The sequence below is a fragment of the Pituophis catenifer genome, unplaced genomic scaffold (genome assembly GCF_029215685.1).
Source record: "Pituophis catenifer annectens isolate HBS135680 unplaced genomic scaffold, rPitCat1.0.hap2 SCAF_2, whole genome shotgun sequence".
NCBI lineage: Eukaryota > Metazoa > Chordata > Lepidosauria > Squamata > Colubridae > Pituophis > Pituophis catenifer.
The window spans coordinates 285,722,191-285,741,548 of NW_027256882.1; positions in this window are offsets into that span (position 1 = coordinate 285,722,191).

The following is a 19,358-nucleotide window of genomic DNA, read 5'->3' on the forward strand; positions in this document are numbered from 1 at the left end:
TTTAAAATGGAAAATAATAACCTTGAGCCCCCGAGGTTATGTGCATGCTGTGACAGGTGCCCCCTATCTCAATTACCTGTGTCTTTTTAAAAAAGATATAAAGAAAAAGGAGTTGGTGTGGCCAGCAATCTTAACTTCCAGGCTCTTGCAAGGCATTATTTATTATTTAACTGTATTACTTCCTTTTAATTATAGGTAGTCCTTGATTCATGGCCATTCGTTTAACCACGATTTGAAGTTATGATGGTACCAGAAAAAAGTAACTAATGACCACTTTCTGCACTTATGACCGTCATAGCATCTTTGTGGTCACATGACATAATCCCTATTTGGGTGCTTGGCAACCTGCGTGTACCTACAACCGTTGCAGCATCCTGGGGTGAAATGATCGCCATTTGCAACTTTCCCAGCCAGCTTCCAACAAGCAAAGTCACTGGGAAGGGGGGTAGTTGAATTCAGTTAAGGACTGCATGATTCGCTTAACAACTACTGCAAAAAGGCTAATAAAATTGGGCACAATTCACTTCATGACTCCGTCACTTAGTAACAGACGTTCTGGTGCCAATGGTGGTTGTAACTGGAGGAGTACAAGTAGTCCTCAGCTTACGACCACAATTGAACCCAAAATTTATGTTGCTAAGTGCAAAATGTCTTAATAGCAATAGCAACAGCACTTAGACTTATATACCGCTTCACAGTGCTTTACTCACTAAGTCAGGGGTCCCCAACCTTGGCAACTTTAAGCCTGGCGGACTTCAACTCCCAGCAAAGCTAGCTGGGGAATTCTGGGAGTTGAAGTCCTCCAGGCTTAAAGTTGCCAAGGTTGGAGATCCCTGCCCTAAGTGGTTTACAGAGTCAGCCTATTGCTCTCCAACAATCCGGGTCCTCATTTTACTGACCTCGGAAGGATGGAAGGCTGAGTCAACCTCGAGCCTGGAGAGATTTGAACTGCCAAATTGCAGGCAGCCGGCAGGCAGCAGAAGTAGCCTGCAGTACTGCATTCTGACCACTGCACCACCGTGGCGCTTGCGTGAGTGAGTTAAGTGAGTTTTGCCCCCCGTTTTACCACCTTTCTGTCCAAAGTTGTTAAGTGAACCACTTCGGTTGTTAAATTAGGAACACAGTTGTTAAATGAGTCTGGCTTTCCCACTGCCTTTGCTTGTCACAAGGTCACAAAAGGTGATCGTGTAACCCGGGGACTCCACGACCGTCATAAATATGAGCCAGTTGCCAAGCTTCCAAATGTAAATCACCTGACCATGCTGTGATGCTCATAAAAGTCACTTTTTCAAGTGCCGCTGTAACTTCGAACGGTCCCTAAACGAACTGTTGTAAGCCAAGGACTATCTGTACCTGTATTTATTTATTAGAGTTATTTCGTTTTCAGAACAGTGAGTTACTCCAGAGACCTTCTCAATGGGTTTTCCTTCTCTTCCCATTGATACAAACCAGGGGTGGCATTCACTTACCTTGGCTAACGGTTCACAAATGTGAGCCCACGCGCCACCTCCGTGCATGCACAGAGCTTCCGTGCATGCGCAGAGCCTTCCGCACATGCGCAGTGTCAAAAATGGGATGTGATGACATCAGGGTGGGTGGGCGGAGCCTCCCGTAGCCGCCACTACCAGTTCACTCGAACTGGATCGAACCGGCTGAATGCCACCACTGATGCAAACTCTAACCTTGGACTTGGCTCTTTTTTTGCCTCCATTGCAAAGCTGGGGCTCTTTCCCTCCTGCCAGGACAAAGCTGGATTCAGAGAAAACCCAACTCTCTGCCGGAGATCACTCGCTTTCAGACTTCTGGGCCACTATCCCCCTTGGGAGGGCTGGCTCGTCTGCAAAGTTGGTGCTGCGGGCCCTTCTTGTCCTCCATAATCTTCCCTCTTCATCTTCAGACGATCTCCCTCGGTTCATTACACAGAATGACAGCCAAATTGCCTTCCTTGCTGCTTACTTAAATCACCAAGGACCTGCCTCAAGCCTGGGCAGAGTTTTCATCTTTTGCTTCGTGGGTGTGTGCATGCATATGTACTGTATACCTACAAGCGGTGGCAACTTTCTATATTTCCTTTCCTGGCGTAGAAGGGACAATGAAGAAGACTTGAAGAACGAGAAAACCAGAATAGAATCCTATTTCATTGACCTTCCACATAATTCTCTCTTCTTCCCTTCGCTCTCACTCAACAAGAGTCTACATGAGTTTTTCCTCAACTTTAAAAGGTTTGGACTTCAACTCCCAGAATTCCCCAGCTGCCAGCATGGATTTCAACCTAGGGAATTCTGGGAGTTATAATCCTGGACTCACTGGAGAAGAGCCTAATGCTGGGAAAGATTGAGGGCAAAAGAAGAACGGGACGGCAGAGAACGAGGTGGCTGGGTGGAGTCACTGAAGTAGTCGGCGTGAGCTTAAATGGACTCCGGGGGATGGTAGAGGACAGGAAGGCCTGGAGGAATGTTGTCCATGGGGTGGCGATGGGTTGGACACAACTTCGCAACTAACAACAACAACAAAGTCCAGACCAGTGGTGAAATCCAAATTTTTTTATTGCCGGTTCTGTGGGTGTGGCTTGGTGGGCATGATGTGGCTTGGTGGGCATGGCTTGGTGGGCGTGGCTGGGAAAGGATACTGCAAAATCTCCATTCCCACCCCACTCCAGGGGAAGGATACTGCAAAATCCCCATTCCCTCCCCACTCCTGGGAGAAGGATATTGCAAAATCCCCATTCCCACCACACTCTAGGGGCCAGCCAGAGGTGGTATTTGCCGGTTCTCCGAACTATTCAAAATTTCCGCTACCGGTTCTCCAGAACCTGTCAGAACCTGCTGGATTTCACTCCTGGTCCAGACCTTTTAAACTGACCTTTTAAACAAAGTGGACAAACGCTAGTCGAGACAGTTGCTCTTCATCAAATTGGAAAAGTTGTACACTTGGACTTCCACACAGCCACACCTGCACAGCGCTAACACAAAGTATAAAATAAAATAAATAAATAAGCAAGCAACAACTGAAAAACCCACAGACGCCAGTAAAACTGATCCGGGAAGACAGGACCTCCAACTTCACCTAGTTTTAGAAATCAAGCGGGGAATTTTAACTTCTGAGCTCACCTGGGCTTTGCAGTCTCTGAAATGCTTTTAGGATAGTCTATGAATAGCCAGCTGTTGTGTCTCCTGGGGATGACCATGGCTCCAGTAAGTGGGACACTAGAAAGCCTACAGGGCTAAACCAACAGGCCATTTCCTCCATCAATTTCCAGTCTATGTCCAGGATGCAAAACAAAACAAAGCAGGATATTCCCACTTAAAAGCTAAGCTCAGGTAGAGTTCACAACATCAGCTTTTAAAGTACAGTAATTGTGTTTTCTGCTTAGTGTTAGCTAGTCTCTCTCCATAAGGTGTGGAAAAAGACCATAGACCCAACCTGCTCCATTGTGAATCTCGGCAGCCACACCGTCTAGCAATTTAATGGGCTATTTAATATTTAAATGAGAGCTGCAGAAAATTGATGCTTATCTTTAGAAAAGGAACGGTGGAGGGAAGGGGATGCAACAATTTAAATCAGCAACTACAGATACACTCTAAGGAAGGCCTGTTTTGGATTTTTAAAATCATTCTCATCACCAACACCTGTATAATTTATTATTTTATGTATTTATTTCTTATAAAATAGATTTGCCTCCCGTCTCGTATCCAATGACTCTGGGCAACTTACAACATAAAAACATTAAAGTCATCAATCGTAATAATAATAAAAAAAAACCACAGCAGATAAAATCATTAACACAAGATGGCAACGAAGGGAGCCAGTCACACGGGGGAGGGGGGGGTAAATAAGTTTTAATTATTCAACCACCTCCAGTATGAAGCTCCCCAGGGGTGGGTTCTAATTTTTTTTACTATCGGTTCTGTGGGTGTGGCTTATTTTGTGGGCGTGGCTTGATGGTCATGTGACAATTATTTAGAATTTAGCAGAGGTACTGGTCTACCAGGCTTTTAACTGCTTGCGGAGCTGTACCAGTCTACCCATTTATTTTTTGCAGGCACTGATCTACTCATGTATTTTTGCAGGCACTGATCTACTCGTGTATTTTTGCAGGCACTGATCTACTCGTGTATTTTTACAGGCACTGATCTACTCGTGTATTTTTGCAGGCACTGGCCTACCCATTTATTTTTGCAGGCACTGATCTCGTGTATTTTTGCAGGCACTGATCTACTCATGTATTTTTGCAGGCACTGATCTACTCATGTATTTTTGCAGGCACTGATCTACTTGTGTATTTTTGCAGGCACTGGCCTACCCATTTATTTTTGCAGGCACTGATCTACTCATGTATTTTTGCAGACACTGGTCTATTCATTTGTTTTCTTTTAACACTGATCGGCTGCAGGGCGGCCCTTTGAAGCCCCGTGGCAAGAGTTTAAACAGTTTTTTCCCCTCTAGCCATCAGCTGGGACTCAGGAGGCAGCAATAAATTGGGGGTGGGGCCAAATAAAAGGTAAGAATAACACGGGGGTGGGTGAGGGGGCCGCGGGGGGGCAGAACCGGTTCGGTGACATCATATCGTCACCGCTACCGGCTCGGGAGAACTGGGCGTGAACCGGGAGGAACCCACCACTGAAGGTCCCCCTGGGGTTTCTCAGATTGCTAATGAATGCAGATAGTCCACGACTTACGATCAAAATAGAGCCCAAAATTTCTGTTGCTAAATGAGACATTGTTAAGTGAGTTTTGGCTCATTTTACGAACTTTCTAAGCCATAGCTATGAAGTGAATCACTGCGGTTGTTAAGTCAGTAACATGGTTGTTAAGTGAATCTGGCTTCCCCATTCACTTTGCTTGTCAGAAGGTCGCAAAAGGGGATCAATGACCCCAAGACACTGCAATCGTCATCAATATGAGTCACTTGGCAAGTATCTGAATTTTGATTGTGTGAACATAGGGATGCTGCAATGGTTGTAAGCAGTGGTGAAATCTAAAATTTGTTACTATCAGTTCTGTGGGCGTGGCTTGGTGGTGGTGGTGGTAATGTGATTGGGTGGGCGTGGCCAATTTTTTTTTTTTTTTACTTTTAAAACCATTTTTTCCATAACCTCTTCAGCGGAGAGGTTGTAAAAAAATGCTTTCAAAAGGCTCTGACGATCCCAGCTGAGTTGCCTGATCGGCAGAGGTTTTTTTAAAAAGCCTCTGCCAATCAGGCAACTCAGCTGGGATCGTCAGAGGCATTTAAAAGAAAAAAAGGGTTTTTTTCTTTTAAAAGCCTTTGACGATCCCAGCTGAGCTGCGCGATCATCAGAGGCTTTTTTTTAACTTTTAAAACCATTTTTTCTACAACCTCTTTGGCGAAGAGGTTGTAAAAAAATGCTTTCAAAAGGCTCTGACGATCCCAGCTGAGTTGCCTGATCGTTAGAGGCATTTAAAACAAAAAATGTCTCTGCCAATCAGGCAACTCAGCTTGGATCGTCAGAAGCATTTAAAAGAAAAAAAAGGTTCTTTTTCTTTTAAAAGCCTTTGACGATCCCAGCTGAGCCGCGCGATCATCAGAGGCCTTTTTTTTTTTTACTTTTAAAAGCCTTTTTTCGGCCGAAGAAGTTGTAGAAAAAAGGCTTTTAAAAGTAAAAAAAACCCTCTGATGATTGTGCAGCTCAGCTGGGCATGGGGTGGGGGGGGTGTCAGGGATTTTTGCTACTGGTTCTCCGAACCACCCGCCTCCATCGCTACCGGATTGGGCGATCCGGTCCGAACCGGGAGCATTTCACCCCTGGTTGTAAGTATGAAAAATGATCATAAGTCACTGTTTTCAGTATTGTTGTAACTTTGAACAGTCACTAAATGAACTGTTGTAAATCGAGGACTACCTGAAATAATAATCCAGGGATTAGGCAGCCACACTATCCTGAATGCCAATTTAACACCATTCATGTGTTGATTGATTGGTAAGGCTGCCCAGTGGACCAATAGGGCTAATCCTAAAATTGATGTCATGAAATGCTCTGAGGCAGTGGGCATGGCTTGGTGGGCGTGGTGTGGCTTGATGGGCCTGGCAGGGGAAGGGATACTGCAAAATCTCCATTCCCACCCCACTCCAGGGGAAGGATACTACAAACTCCCAATTCCCTCCCCACTCCTGGGGGGAAGGATATTGCAAAATCTCCATTCCCACCCCACTTTGGGGCCAGCCAGAGGTGGTATTTGCCGGTTCTCTGAGCTACTCAACATTTCCGCTACCGGTTCTCTGAACTGTTCAGAATTTCTGCTACCGGTTCTCTAGAACCTGTCAGAACCTGCTGGATTTCACCCTTGCTCAGAGGTTTTAAAATGTACTTATTAAGGTGCATGTAGTATGTGTAAATGCATGGTAAAAACACAATCCAGCTACCGAGGATTGAATTTTTGGGTTTATCATCCACAATTGATGCATATAATAAAATTGTATTTAGGTAGAGTGTGTAATAAGAGCAAGAACTGATAATTTCCCAGCTCCCTGAGACTGTGAATCTCTTGCTGCAAGAGAATCCAAATCGACAACTTGCCACCTACCCAAACGGTGCAAAAATGCATTTCAAATCTGGATGTGTTGTCTTGTTCTTATTAAAAACATGTGTTGGCAAGATTGTACCTCTTCTACACGGCCATTAGCAAACTTTTGTTTGTTTATTTATTTGCAACATTAGTAGGCGATCGTATAACTTAAAAGTTCTCCGGGTGATTTGCGATACATAAACATAAAAATAATCTGGATGTGGAACAGAGAGCAAAGCCATTAGATTAAAAGCAACAAAAGGAAAAGAGACACAAATCACAGCCTCCCGTAATTCAACCCGTTATATCGTCTGGCCCAGAGGAACTCAGAATGCAAAAGTCACATTAAAATGTACAGAACATACTTTGTAATGTATGGATCGTCACCAGCGGTGGGTTGTTACTGGTTCGCCCTGGATCTAGCAAACAGGTAGCGGTGGTAGCAGGAGGCTCCGCCCACTGGCAGGATGTCTCTGCGCATGCACAGAAGCGTAACGCACACGTGCACGCGCGCCCACGAGCAAACCGGTAGCAAACAAAATTTAAACCCACTACTGATCTTCACCCAATGCTCACAGAGATCACAGAGAATAGAATAACAGAGTTGGAAGGGACCTTGGAGGTCTTCTAGTCCAACCACCTGCTCAGGCAGGAAACCCTATACTATTTCAGACAAATGGTTGTCCAATCTCTTCTTAAGAACTTCCAGTGTTAGAGAATTCACAACTTCTGGAGGCAAGTTGTTCCACTGGTTAATTGATCTTACTGTCAGGAAATTTCTTCTTAGTTCTAGGTTGCTTCTCTCCTAGATTAGTTTCCATCCGTTGCTTTTTGTCCTGCCTTCATGTGCTTTGGAGAATAGCTTGACTCCCTCTTCCTTGTGGCAACCCCTGAGATATTGGAACACTGCTATCATGTCTCCCCTAGTCCTTCTTTTCATTAAACTAGACATACCCAAGTGCAGCAACCATTCTTTATATGTTTTAGCCTCTAGTCCCCTAATTATCTTTGTTGCTCCTTTCTGCACTCTTTCTAGTGTCTCCACATCTTTTTTACATCGTGGCGACCAAAACTGGATGCAGGATTCCAAGTGTGGCCTTACCAAGGCCTTATAAAGTGGTATTAACACTTCATGTGATCTTGAGTCTATCCCTCTGTTAATGATGATGATGGCCATTCAGTCATGTGTCTGACTCTTTGTGATTCTATGGATCAGATCTCTCCACATCTTCCGATCTTGTGCTATTTCTTTGAGCTTTTCTATGATCTTGGGAAAGAGTGTTGGTGACACAGCAGACTAAAGCACTGTTAAGTAACACCAGCTGCCTGCAATTACTGCAAGTTCAAATCTCACCAGGCTCAAGGTTGACTTAGCCTTCCATCCTTCCGAGGTAGGTAAAATGAGGACCCAGATTGTGGGGGCAATAAGCTGACTTTGTATAAAAAAGAACACTGCTTAGGGGGGCCCCGAAAGCCCTACTAAGAAGGTATATACAAAAGTATGAAGGCTATTGCTTAATGCATTGTAAGCCGACCTGAGTCTCTGGAAAAGGGCGGCATATAAATCGAACCAATAAATAAATAAATAAATCTAGCTGGTGTCAGTTTGGATGGTATCCAGCCACTGTATTCTTTAGCAACCTGGTTTCCTTTCACCGCTAACTCTTCTAATCATAATTGGTTTCCTCAATTAATTCCCTTGCATGGCATGGCCAAAATAAGTGAGACCCAGTTTTGTGATTTTGCCTTCTAGTGACATTTCTGGTGTTATGCATTCCAGTACTTGCTTGTTAGTCACCTTTGCTGTCCAAAGAATACGCAAGAGCCTTCTTCAGCACCATGGTTCAAACAAGTTGATATTAATTAAATAGCTTAATTGATTTAATTTATAATTTAGTTTAGGAAACCTTTTGGAAACAAACATGCAAGTACAAATGGAAGGAGTTCCAAATTGTTCCACCATGTCCACCTTAGAAGGATATCATGATCAATGATACCAGAAGCTACTGAGAAAGTAGCTGGGGATTTAATATGGTCATTCAACAGAATTAAGATAGTCTTGTCCACAAATCAAATTGCGCTAGATCTCAATAATCATATAAGAATTACAAGGGCTGCTTATTCTTGGCCGTCTTACTCAGGAAGAGAATAATTGGCCACTGGACTACAGAGTACAGATTAACAGAGTTGGAAGGGACCTTGTAGGTCATCTAGTCCAACCCCCCACCCAAGCAGGAGACCCTACACCATTTCTGACAAATGGCAGTCCAATCTCTTCTTGAAAGTCTCAAGTGATGAAGCTCCCACAACTTCCAAAGGCAACTTCTGTTCCATCAGTTGATTGTTCTCACTGTCAGAAAATTTCTCCTTATTTCCAGGTTAAATCTCTCCTTGTTCAGTTTCCATCCATTATTCTTTGTCTGGCCTTCAGGTGCTTTAGAAAATAGCTTGACCCCCTTCCTCTCTGTGGCAGCCACTCAAATATTGGAAGACTGCTCTCATGTCTCCCCTGGTCCTTCTCTTCATTAGACTAGTCATGACCAGCTCCTGTAATGGTTCTTCATATGTTTTCAGCCTCCAGTCTCCTAATCATCCTGGTTGCTCTTTTCTGAACTTTTTCTAGAGTCTCAATGTCTTACTAAGGCTTTATAGAGTGGTATTAGTACCTCACTTGATCTTGACTGTAGTTGTTCAAGTTAATGGGGTTAAGACTAGGTTTCTTCAGAATGAATGACTGCTTTTTTAAAAGCAGTTTGATACCCTCTTTATCTTTTTCTCTCTTTCTCCTTGGATTCAGCCTGACATCCCTTTTTTGTTCTATTTAATAATCTAAGAACTGCAAGGACAGAAGGGGTCAACCAGATTTGATCAAACATATTATTTAATCCTTAGATTCCAGTAATTGAAGTTCACCCCAATACCAAAATTGCTACAGATGGTATTTTGGCTAAGAAAACTCAAGATATAGATCATCTACTCTTCAAGACTGTTGTCAAAGATTTACATTGTGCTGTTAAGGGTTTACTTTTATACTGAGATAGATTTCAGAAGTCCTTTCACCTTCCAGAAATGTTCTGCTGGTCCATGCATGATGCTCAGAAGGTATGGAAGGCTGTTTCATTGTCTCCCTCACCATCACTGCAAAACATTTAAAATCTAAAGTTTGATTGGACTTCTATAGAAATTTTCTTCCTGGGCATGCGTTCACTTCAGTGCAAGAAGCTACTTACAGGTTCAAATGTCAACAGTCCACACTGCAGGGGTGAAATGCTCCTGGTTCAGACCAGATCGCCTGATCCAGTAGCGATGGAGGTGGGTAGTTCGGAGAACCGGTAGCAAAAATCCCTGCCCCCCCCATGCCCAGCTGAGCCGCACAATCATCAGAGGCTTTTTTTTTTACTCTTAAAAGCATTTTTTCTACAACCTCTTTCGCCGAAAAAATGCTTTTAAAAGTAAAAAAAAAAAAAAAGCCTCTGATGATCGCACGGCTCAGCTGGGATCGTCAAAGGCTTTTAAAAAAATTTTTTTTATAACCTCTTCAGAGGTTGTAGAAAAAAATGCTTTCAAAAGGCTCTGACGATCCCAGCTGAGTTGCCTGATCTGCAGAGGTTTTTTTTCTTTTAAATGCCTCTGACGATCAGGCAACTCAGCTTGGATCGTCAGAGCCTTTTAAAAGAAAAAAAGCCTTTTTTTTTCATATGTTTTAGCCTCTGGTCTTCCAATCTTCTTTGTTACTCTTCTCTGCACTCTTTCTAGAGTCTCAACATCTTTTTTATATAGTGGCAACCAAAACTAGATGCAATATTCCAAGCATTATAAAGCGGTATTATTATTAAGCGTGATCTTGATTCTATCCTTCTGTTAATGCAGCCTAGGACTGTGTTGGCTTTTTTTGGCAATTCAGTGGGAATTCTCAAAATGCCAATATCCATTTCCTTGTTGGCAGGGAAAATGTTTAAGCCTTCAGCCTCTCCTCTCCCGCAGAGGTAAAAAGTCATTAAATTTTAACCCAGAGAGATCCAGCTGTACTAACGAAACAAAAAACCAATAGAAGCCTAATAATAATTGATCTTCAGAGGAGTTTGAGAAAAATCCATCTTGAATGTATCTTGATTTATGTGTCGTCGGGGTAATGATAAGTTGAAATAGCAACAAAACAGAGACATTTTCAATGGGCAGCAAAGCCACAGTTTGGGGAAACGTGTAAACATTTCTGCCCAAAGTATACAGGCTGTCAAGGATTATTTCTAAAGTCTTTGGTGTTAACTAAAATAAACATTGCAAACTACAAGCAGACAGCAAAATCCGTAGCCTTCAATATGATGCCCAAACTCTGTTCCTGGCTTCAGGATACGTTGAGAATGAACTGTAGTTTGGAGCTTTGCAGTTTTCTAGAGAGTAAGAAGACAAGCTCAAGAAATGAAGTAAAAAGCACAGAGGAAAAGGGGAAAAAAAAAAAAACTACCTTGAAATCTTGTTGTCATAACCTTGAAGAGCTGCGTCTGGGGAGAACTTAAATAAAGCACCAGAAATGTGAGAGAATCAGGCACCCTATGAATTAAATACAGGTAGTCTTTGACTTAACGATGGCAATGGAGCCCAAAATTACTGTTGCTAAGCGCGACTGTTGCTAAGTGAGTTTTGCTCCATTTTGCAACCTTTCTTGCATGGGTGAAATGCTCCCGGTTCGGACCGGATCACCCGATCCGGTAGCGATGGCAACCTCTTCAGCCGAAAAAATGCTTTTAAAAGTAAAAAAAAAGCCTCTTGACGATCCCGCGGCTCAGCTGGGATCGTCAGAGGCTTTCAAAAGCATTTTTTCTGCAACCTCTTAAGGTTGTAGAAAAAATGCTTTTAAAAGTAAAAAAAAAAAAGTTGACCATGCCCACCCAGTCACATTAACCCCCCCCAAGCCACACCCACAGAACCCGTAGTAACAAATTTTACATTTTACCACTGCTTTCTTGCCACACTTGTTAAGTGAATCCTTGCAGCTGTACATTAGTAATGCGGTTATGCGGATGCTGCAATGGTTGTAAATGTGAAAAGTGTTCATAAGTAACTTTTTTTCCGTGCCGTTGGAACTTCAAACAGTCACTAAACGAATGGTTGTAAGTCAAGGACCACCTGCAATTAAATAAAGGAAGATCAAGGGTTGAAAAGAAGATTGAGAAGTTTTAGAAAAAAGTAAATTATTTCCCAAAAGGATGATATTTATGTATTTATTTATTTATTACATTTATATGCTATCCATCTCACTGCCCAATGACTCTGGGCAGCTAAGAACATCGTAAAAGCAAGTACAAAAGGTTAAACTACCAATTATTGAAACAGACAGAGTTTAAATAAGTTAGAAGACTACGGCAAACTATTTCGGTTTCTTTGTCAAGAAACCCGCAGGATGATATCTTTTTAGAAGTTCCCCCTTGTCTTGAGATCCTGCCTTGATCTTTTCTTTAAAAAAATATATATTGATCCCAGTTATTACTTTTCAACTCTCGGGGAGAGGCACATTTCCAATGAATAGGATGGGAAGTCCCAGGATTACCCTGTAAACAAGAAGGATAAAATTAAACCTTTGACTCAGCCAAAGGAAGTCTTTTTAAATAGCATCGATCTAATAGGAAAGATGAGCATCCCTCTGGAAGGCAGTGGAACTTAAAAGCACTGAATTTTGTAAAAAAAAAAAAAAAAAAGCCTTAGGATGATCATCCAAATTTTTAGGAGGCATGTCAGCAACTTCAAAGGAAAGAGCTGGTTACTTTCAATATTATAATATCCTTGGTCCATTAATGGAACCTATGCTTCTCTCAGTTTTGTCCAAGAAGTTGACAAAAGAATAATATCAATCTTCCAAGCATCTTCCTAAATAATATATTGAGGCTGAGAACTATTCAGATCAGGGGTGGGCTTCAAAAATTTTAGCAAGGGGTTCTGTGCCCAGTTGCTGGTGGGTGTGGCCATGGTGGGCGTGGCCTAGTTGGCCTCCTGCACCATGGCGGGGATGGTGGTGTTTTTGCCCTCCCCAGGCTCTGGAGGCTTTCCTCGAGCCTCTGGGAGGGCGAAAAGGTCCTCCCCAGGCTCTGGAGGCCCTCTGGAGGCTGGAAACAGGCCTTCCCGATCTTCCAGTAGGCCTGTTTTTCACCCTCCTTGAGCCTCTGTGCGCGTCCTGCACTTACCTGCATCCAAAATGGGCTACATGGGGACTCCTGGGAGGCAAGGGGTGGGTTGGACAGACCAGCCAGGAGTGGGATTTGGGGTTCTCCGAACTGCACAGAATCTTAGCTAAAGGTTCTCCCGAACTCCTGCGAAACCCCCTGATTCAGACCCATTTTTCTGAATTATTGTCTAGTCTCGAGGTGATCAGTCACTTCAGAATATTTTCGCTAGAACTGAGGAGAAACATCTTTTCAAAGTTCCCCAACCAATTTTTGGATGAGGGGCGGGAGGGACATGGGGAAAACATTGATTCCAATTTTTTTTTCCCACAGGAGAAAACCTCCAGCCATTTCTCAAAGTCAGGGTTCTACCTAGGGGAAGGGGGGGCAAAAAAGTCAAAAATGCTGGCACAGCAAAGCATTATTCCTTCCTCTTCTTATTTTCCCCACAGCAATAACTTCCCTGTGAGGTGAGTTTGGCTGAAACAGAGTAACTGGCCCAAAGTCACTTAGCTGGTTTTCATGCCTAAGGTGGGACTAGAACTCGCAGTCTCCTAGTGATTGGACCAAAGTCATCCGGATGGCTTTTGTACCTAATGTGGGACCAGAACTCACAATCTCCTATCCCAAAGGTGCTTTTTCAAGAGGCAGCTAGGCTTTCTGGTTTATCTTGGAAGACGTTTTGCTTCTCATCCAAGAAGCTTCTTCAGCTCTTCATCTGAAGAGCTGAGCTGAAGAAGCTTCTTGGATGATAAGCGAAACGTCTTCCAAGAAAAACCAGAAATTTAAATTGAAATGTTTTAAATTATGGGCCAAATTATTTAATTATTTTAAATCTATTTTAACTTTTGTGTATAAAGTGTTTTACTTGGCTGTTCACCGCCCTGAGTCCGAAAGGAGAAGGGCGGTATAGAAATCTGAAAAATAAATAATAAATTAATAAATAAATAAAGTCCAGCTGCCTCTTGAAAAAGCACCTTTGGGACAACCATGACCTGGATGACTGAGAATCTCCATAGACATTCAGAATCTCCTAGTTTCTAATCTGGTGCCTAAACCACTAAGTCGTCTCCTTCCTTGCAACTTCATAACATTCTACCTGTAAGAATTTTATCAGATTTACTTTGTTCCTTTCAAACTGGATCAGAAGAACTACTAGTAGGAATGGAGGAAAAAAGGATAATTTCTCTGCCTGGTACTAGTTTTACCACAAAGTCCCCATTGAAATGAACATAGCTTAATATCTGTAATGAGGCTCTGTTTGTCTTCTGCAGAAGTTAGATAGGAATATATATTCCTGGTGGGCCCTGTTCACAGCATCCCAGACAATGAATCTTTAAGCCTAGTAACCCACCACCTCCTGGATTTTTAACCATCATGCATGATTAAAGTTTCTTAGAAACACAAAAACCCCTTGCATTCGATTTTGCAAACCTTTAATTGGTTGAATAATGGCATTACCACAACATAAGATGTTAAAGGCAGAACAGCTCCCATTATGAGATGCGAGATAGCCAGATAGATAGTCAAGAGAGGACACATCCTAATTCTATTCTGCTTATTTAGAAGAAAATACTAGTAATTTAATGGAACAGATTCTCAGATCCTTGTAACAAGAATTGTGATTTTAATCGTTCAGGATGAGGGTGGGGGGAGAAGGATCATTTCCTTGCTTCTTTGTGGTGCCTGAGAGTGAAGGGGGATTATATCTCTGACATGTCTACTTTTCTGGTTTATACTCCAATTGTCACACCCTAGTGCCGTTAGTTAGACAATTACTTTAACAGTTCCTCGGCTCCAGCTGTCTGCCAAATGTTGAATTGCATTGCAAATTAACCTAGGTTTATCACTTGTCATTAACTCTTCAAAGGTAGTTGTGGACTAAGATTTCCAGAAGCATACCCCTTTGGGAAGCAGAGTCTGGAAATACCACTTTGCCCCACAAACCCAAGAATTGTAGTCATTTCTGGAGACAGCTTGTTGAGGCCCAGGGTTTTGTCTGGCTCCATATTAACCATCGTCATTTTTCAATTGTATAATAAAGGGGAATGGCATTACAAAGCAGAGCAAATTATGATTATTTTTAATTTCAGAACTGCGGCAGCTTACACATGTCAGTCTGCAATACCCCAAAGCTTTCCGCATTAAAAGAAAAGGCATCAAGAAAGAAGGTTAATGAATCTGAATTAAGTTAAATGCCGGATAGATCAGATAAAACGAGGAAGGGTAAGTAATTCTGCCTGCCTTCTCAAGGTTGTGAAACTACCATATTAATGGGGAAAAAGCTCAAAGACATTCCAGAAAGAGCAATAGGGAATTGATCAGAACTGTGATCATCTTTAAGGCATGAAAAGCGAGAAAGCCAGTTTGGTTTTGCGGTTAAGACCGTGAGTTCAAGTCCTGCCTTATCCATGAAAGTCAGTTGGGTGACTCTGGGAACTGTGTAATTGCAAATTTCTTTCTGGTTGAAGTCCAGGTTACTGGAAAAGAGATAAGGAAAATTCTATTCTGGTATAGCAGGTCAATTATTTGGGCTAATAACCCAAAATAGTTTTTTCAAAAGGCACCTGGACTTTGTTTTTCCTTGAAGACGTTTCGCTTCTCATCCAAGAAGCTTCTTCAGAACTGACAATTACATCTTCAAAACTGAAGAAGCTTCTCGGATGAGAAGCGAAATGTCTTCAAGGAAAAACAAAGCCCAGTTGCTTTTTGAAAAAGCACCTTTGGGACAACCATGACCTGGATGACTGAGAATCTCCACGGATGTTGGACTAGTAAAACTTCACACAAAGCTCCATTCCTTGCCATCAGGGGCATCCATGGGAAGCCATCAATAAAATCAAGATGGCGGTTGCAACACTGCTATCAGATCTGGTTGTGAAGATTGTGAGGTTCTGGTGGCCATCTTTTTTTTTAGCCCCTCCCCAATATGTCCATCTCCCACCTACATGAAGAAAAGGGAGGAAATTAAGGGATGGCACTTAAGTCCCCCCCCTTCCCAAATATTGGTTGTCCTTCTGGTGATCTGTGGATTGGACCCTACAACTAGATCTGAGCATACCAACAGCTGCTACAGCTGCTATTTCAAAGTATTAGTTTTCTTTTGCTTTTTTTAATGTCAGGAAAAGCTATTCTGTAGTTGCGGTTTCTAAAAAGTTATTTCAGCTAGTTTTAGTCTTCTTTGCTGCAACTTGTTTGGCTTTGTTGTTCTGCTCTGCGTGCATTTCTAATTATCTTAAAATTGTTCTTTTCATTGTTAATGTTTTAATCCACATGATAGTGGTGGGTAATTTGGCTGAGGAATTGGGCAGGCAATCTTTCCAGGCCACTCCTTATTTACTTATTATCTATCTATCTATCTATCTATCTATCTATCTATCTATCTATCTATCTTCTATCTTTCTATCTATCTATCTATCTATCTATCTATCTATCTATCTATCTATCTATCTATTTATCTATCTTATCTGGGGTGAAATCCAGCAGGTTCTGGAGAACCAGTAGCGGAAATTTTGAGTAGTTCAGAGAACCGGCAAATACCACCTCTGGCTGGCCCCCGAGTGGGGAGGGAATGGGGATTTCACAGTATCCTTCCCCTGGAGTGGGGTGGGAATGGAGATTTTGCAATATCTTTCGCCCAGGAGTGGGGAGAGAATGGAGATTTTGAGTATCCTTTCTCTGGAGTGGGGTGGAAATGGAGATTTTGCAATATCCTTCCCCCAGGAGTGGGGAGGGAATGGGGATTTTGCAGTATCCTTCCCCTGGAGTGGGATGGGAATGGAGATTTTGCAATATCCTTCCCCCAGGAGTGGGGAGGGAATGGGGATTTTGCAGTATCCTTCCCCTGCCACGCCCAAGCCACGCCCACCATGCCACGCCCACAGAACTGGTAGTAAAAAAATTTGGATTTCACCACATCTAGCTATCTCTATCTATCTATCTATCTATCTATCTATCTATCTATCTATCTATCTATCTTCTATCTATCTATCTATCTATCTATCTATCTATCTATCTCTATCTATCTCTATCTATCTATCTATCATCTATCTCTATATCTATCTATCTATCTATCTATCTATCTATCTATCTATCTATCTATCTAAATGTATTGGACGCCCATCTTACCATAAGGTACCTCTGGATGACCTATAAAATTATATATTAACATGAAAACATGAATTAAAACCAAATATTAAAATTTAAGGACATGCAGGGAGAGCGGGAGAGGATTGGGGGGAGGTGGGATCTGCTGTTAACTCCACCAGCCACCTCTACTATGCTCTTCGCCCATTGGAAACAATGAGACAACTGGCAAAACCAGTTACGAAAGGATAGGAGGGTTGGAGCCAACCTCACATTGGAAAGCAACAGCAGAGAAGCCCCTTTCCTGGACCCTGCCAGCTGGAATAATCAGGCTGACAGGACCCGTAGCATGCCTCCTCTGCCAGCACAAGTTGGGACAGGCCAGTCCCAGTGGGGTGAGACAGTCCCTCTGTTCTGACCTAGGCTTCCTGAGTCAGTAAAACACACGAGTAGTCCCAAAAACCTGTTTTATTTTTAACAGCTGTGAATTCTGTTCATTCACAGATGAGCCAAATAGTTGTAAAGAGTCCTTCAGGATAAGGCTGATAATCACCTAACTTTATCTCCCTTGACACGCTGCCGAAGACCTAATTGGCAAAGTCACACAGAGTCCAGAATCAAACAGAGCTTCAGACTTTAAACTGCACAGAATTAACAATGTTGCTTCCTGCAAAGGCCCAGGTGGCTTTGCTCCTCTTTTAACACTTATGGGAGGGGCCAGTCATCTCCAAGCTTTACTCCTGAGACATCCCTTTTGTTTTAACTGTTCTTGCTTTCCGGTAGCTCAGCGCGTGCGCGCACTGGGAACAGGCTCCCCCTATTCCTCTGCTTCGCTAACGTCCGACTCTGGAGGCTCTGGAGGCAGCATGTACCTCCCAGATGGCCCTTTCTCTGCCTCTGATGCAGAGCCTCGTCCGAGCCTTCCCCAGACTGCAGGATTGGCCCATGTTCCCCCTCAGCCTCCTGACTGTCCGACTCCGCTGCCAGCTCCGCAGGCTGCTGGCGGACCACAACACGCTCAAGTAACCTGGACTCATGCCATGAAGGGCTTTAAAGGTGATTACCAAGACCGTAACACTATATCTGTTGTCAGAACTCCAAAGACCATGCTCTGAACCAAGTAGAGCCCAAGATCATTTTCCCACTGAGTTCTAAGCATAAATCTGGGATAACTCAGAACTGAAGATGGGAAGACTGAATTGGACTGTTAAAGAGTTTCTCGGGAAACTTCCTTGGAATTGAAGGTTGACATGGAATTGGAGCAGTGGTGAAATCCAATTTTTTTTATTAACAGTTCTGTGGGCGTGGCTTGGTGGGTGTGGCTTGGTGGGCATGGCAGTGGAAGGATACTGCAAAATCTCCATTCCCACCCCACTCTGGGACCAGCCATAGGTGGTATTTGCCAGTTCTCAGAACCACTCAAAATTTCCGCTACCGGCTCTCCGAACTGCTCAAAATTTCTGCTGCCGGTTCTCCAGAACCTGTCAAAACCTGCTGGATTTCACCTCTGAATTGGAGATAACCCAATCTCATAATGTTGAACAAGAGATCTCCCACCCACCTTCTACTATCCATCTCATAACCTGTTGGCCACAAAGCTGAGGAAGAGCCACATCCGTTTGCTCTATATCTCAACACGGAATGGATGCAGCAAACTCAGAGGAGTCTTTCTAACAATGTCCTTCAAGCTCAGTTTTTGTTTTTGTTTTTTTGCTTTTCATTTATATGCTGCCCTTCTCCGGAGACTCAGGGCGGCTTACAATGCATTAAGCAATAGCCTTCATACTTTTGTATATTTATACAAAGTCAGCTTATTGCCCCCACAATCTGGGTCCTCATTTCACCTACCTTTGAAAGGATGGAAGGCTGAGTCAACCTTGAGCCTGGTGAGATTTGAACTTGCAGTAATTGCAAGCAGCAGATGTTAATAACAGTGCTTTAGTCCACTGTACTACAGGCTCTTGGGATCCTGACAACTTCCTAAACACACTCATTGCATTCTCATCAACCAGAGATATACTTGTTTTCTTGTTGCTTCTTTCCTCAATGTTCTTTTGATTCCTCAGGCTGCTAAATAAGAGGAGGAAAGTGTGCCAGATATATTCAGCGCCTTGAATTATTTGCAAAACTAATCAAATAAATAAATAACATAAAAATAAATGAAACACTGGGATTTCCTGATAACCTCTCAACTAAATTCTAACCAGATGGGACCCTCTTTAGTCTTTGGGGGTGATGCTACCATCTTGCTGGGTGAAGGAGGCACCGGGAATACAGTTGCCTCTTCGGCTCTGGGTCTAAGGCAGTACTTTTCAAGCTTGGCAATTTTAGGATGCGTGGACTTCAACCCGTCAGAATCTGCAACTTTAAAGATACCATAGGTCAGTGATGGCTAACATTTTTGCCATCGCATGCCAGGAAGGGGGGGGCGAGGGAGGTTTGCCCGTGCGTGTGCCACACCCATAATTCTATGTGCCCCGCCACGCACATGCAAGCGTGACCCCCCCTTCCCGCCCCCACTCCTGGCACGCGATGGCCTGGTAGGCCCATTTTTCTTTCTCACCTGGCTCCAGATCCTTTCTATGCATC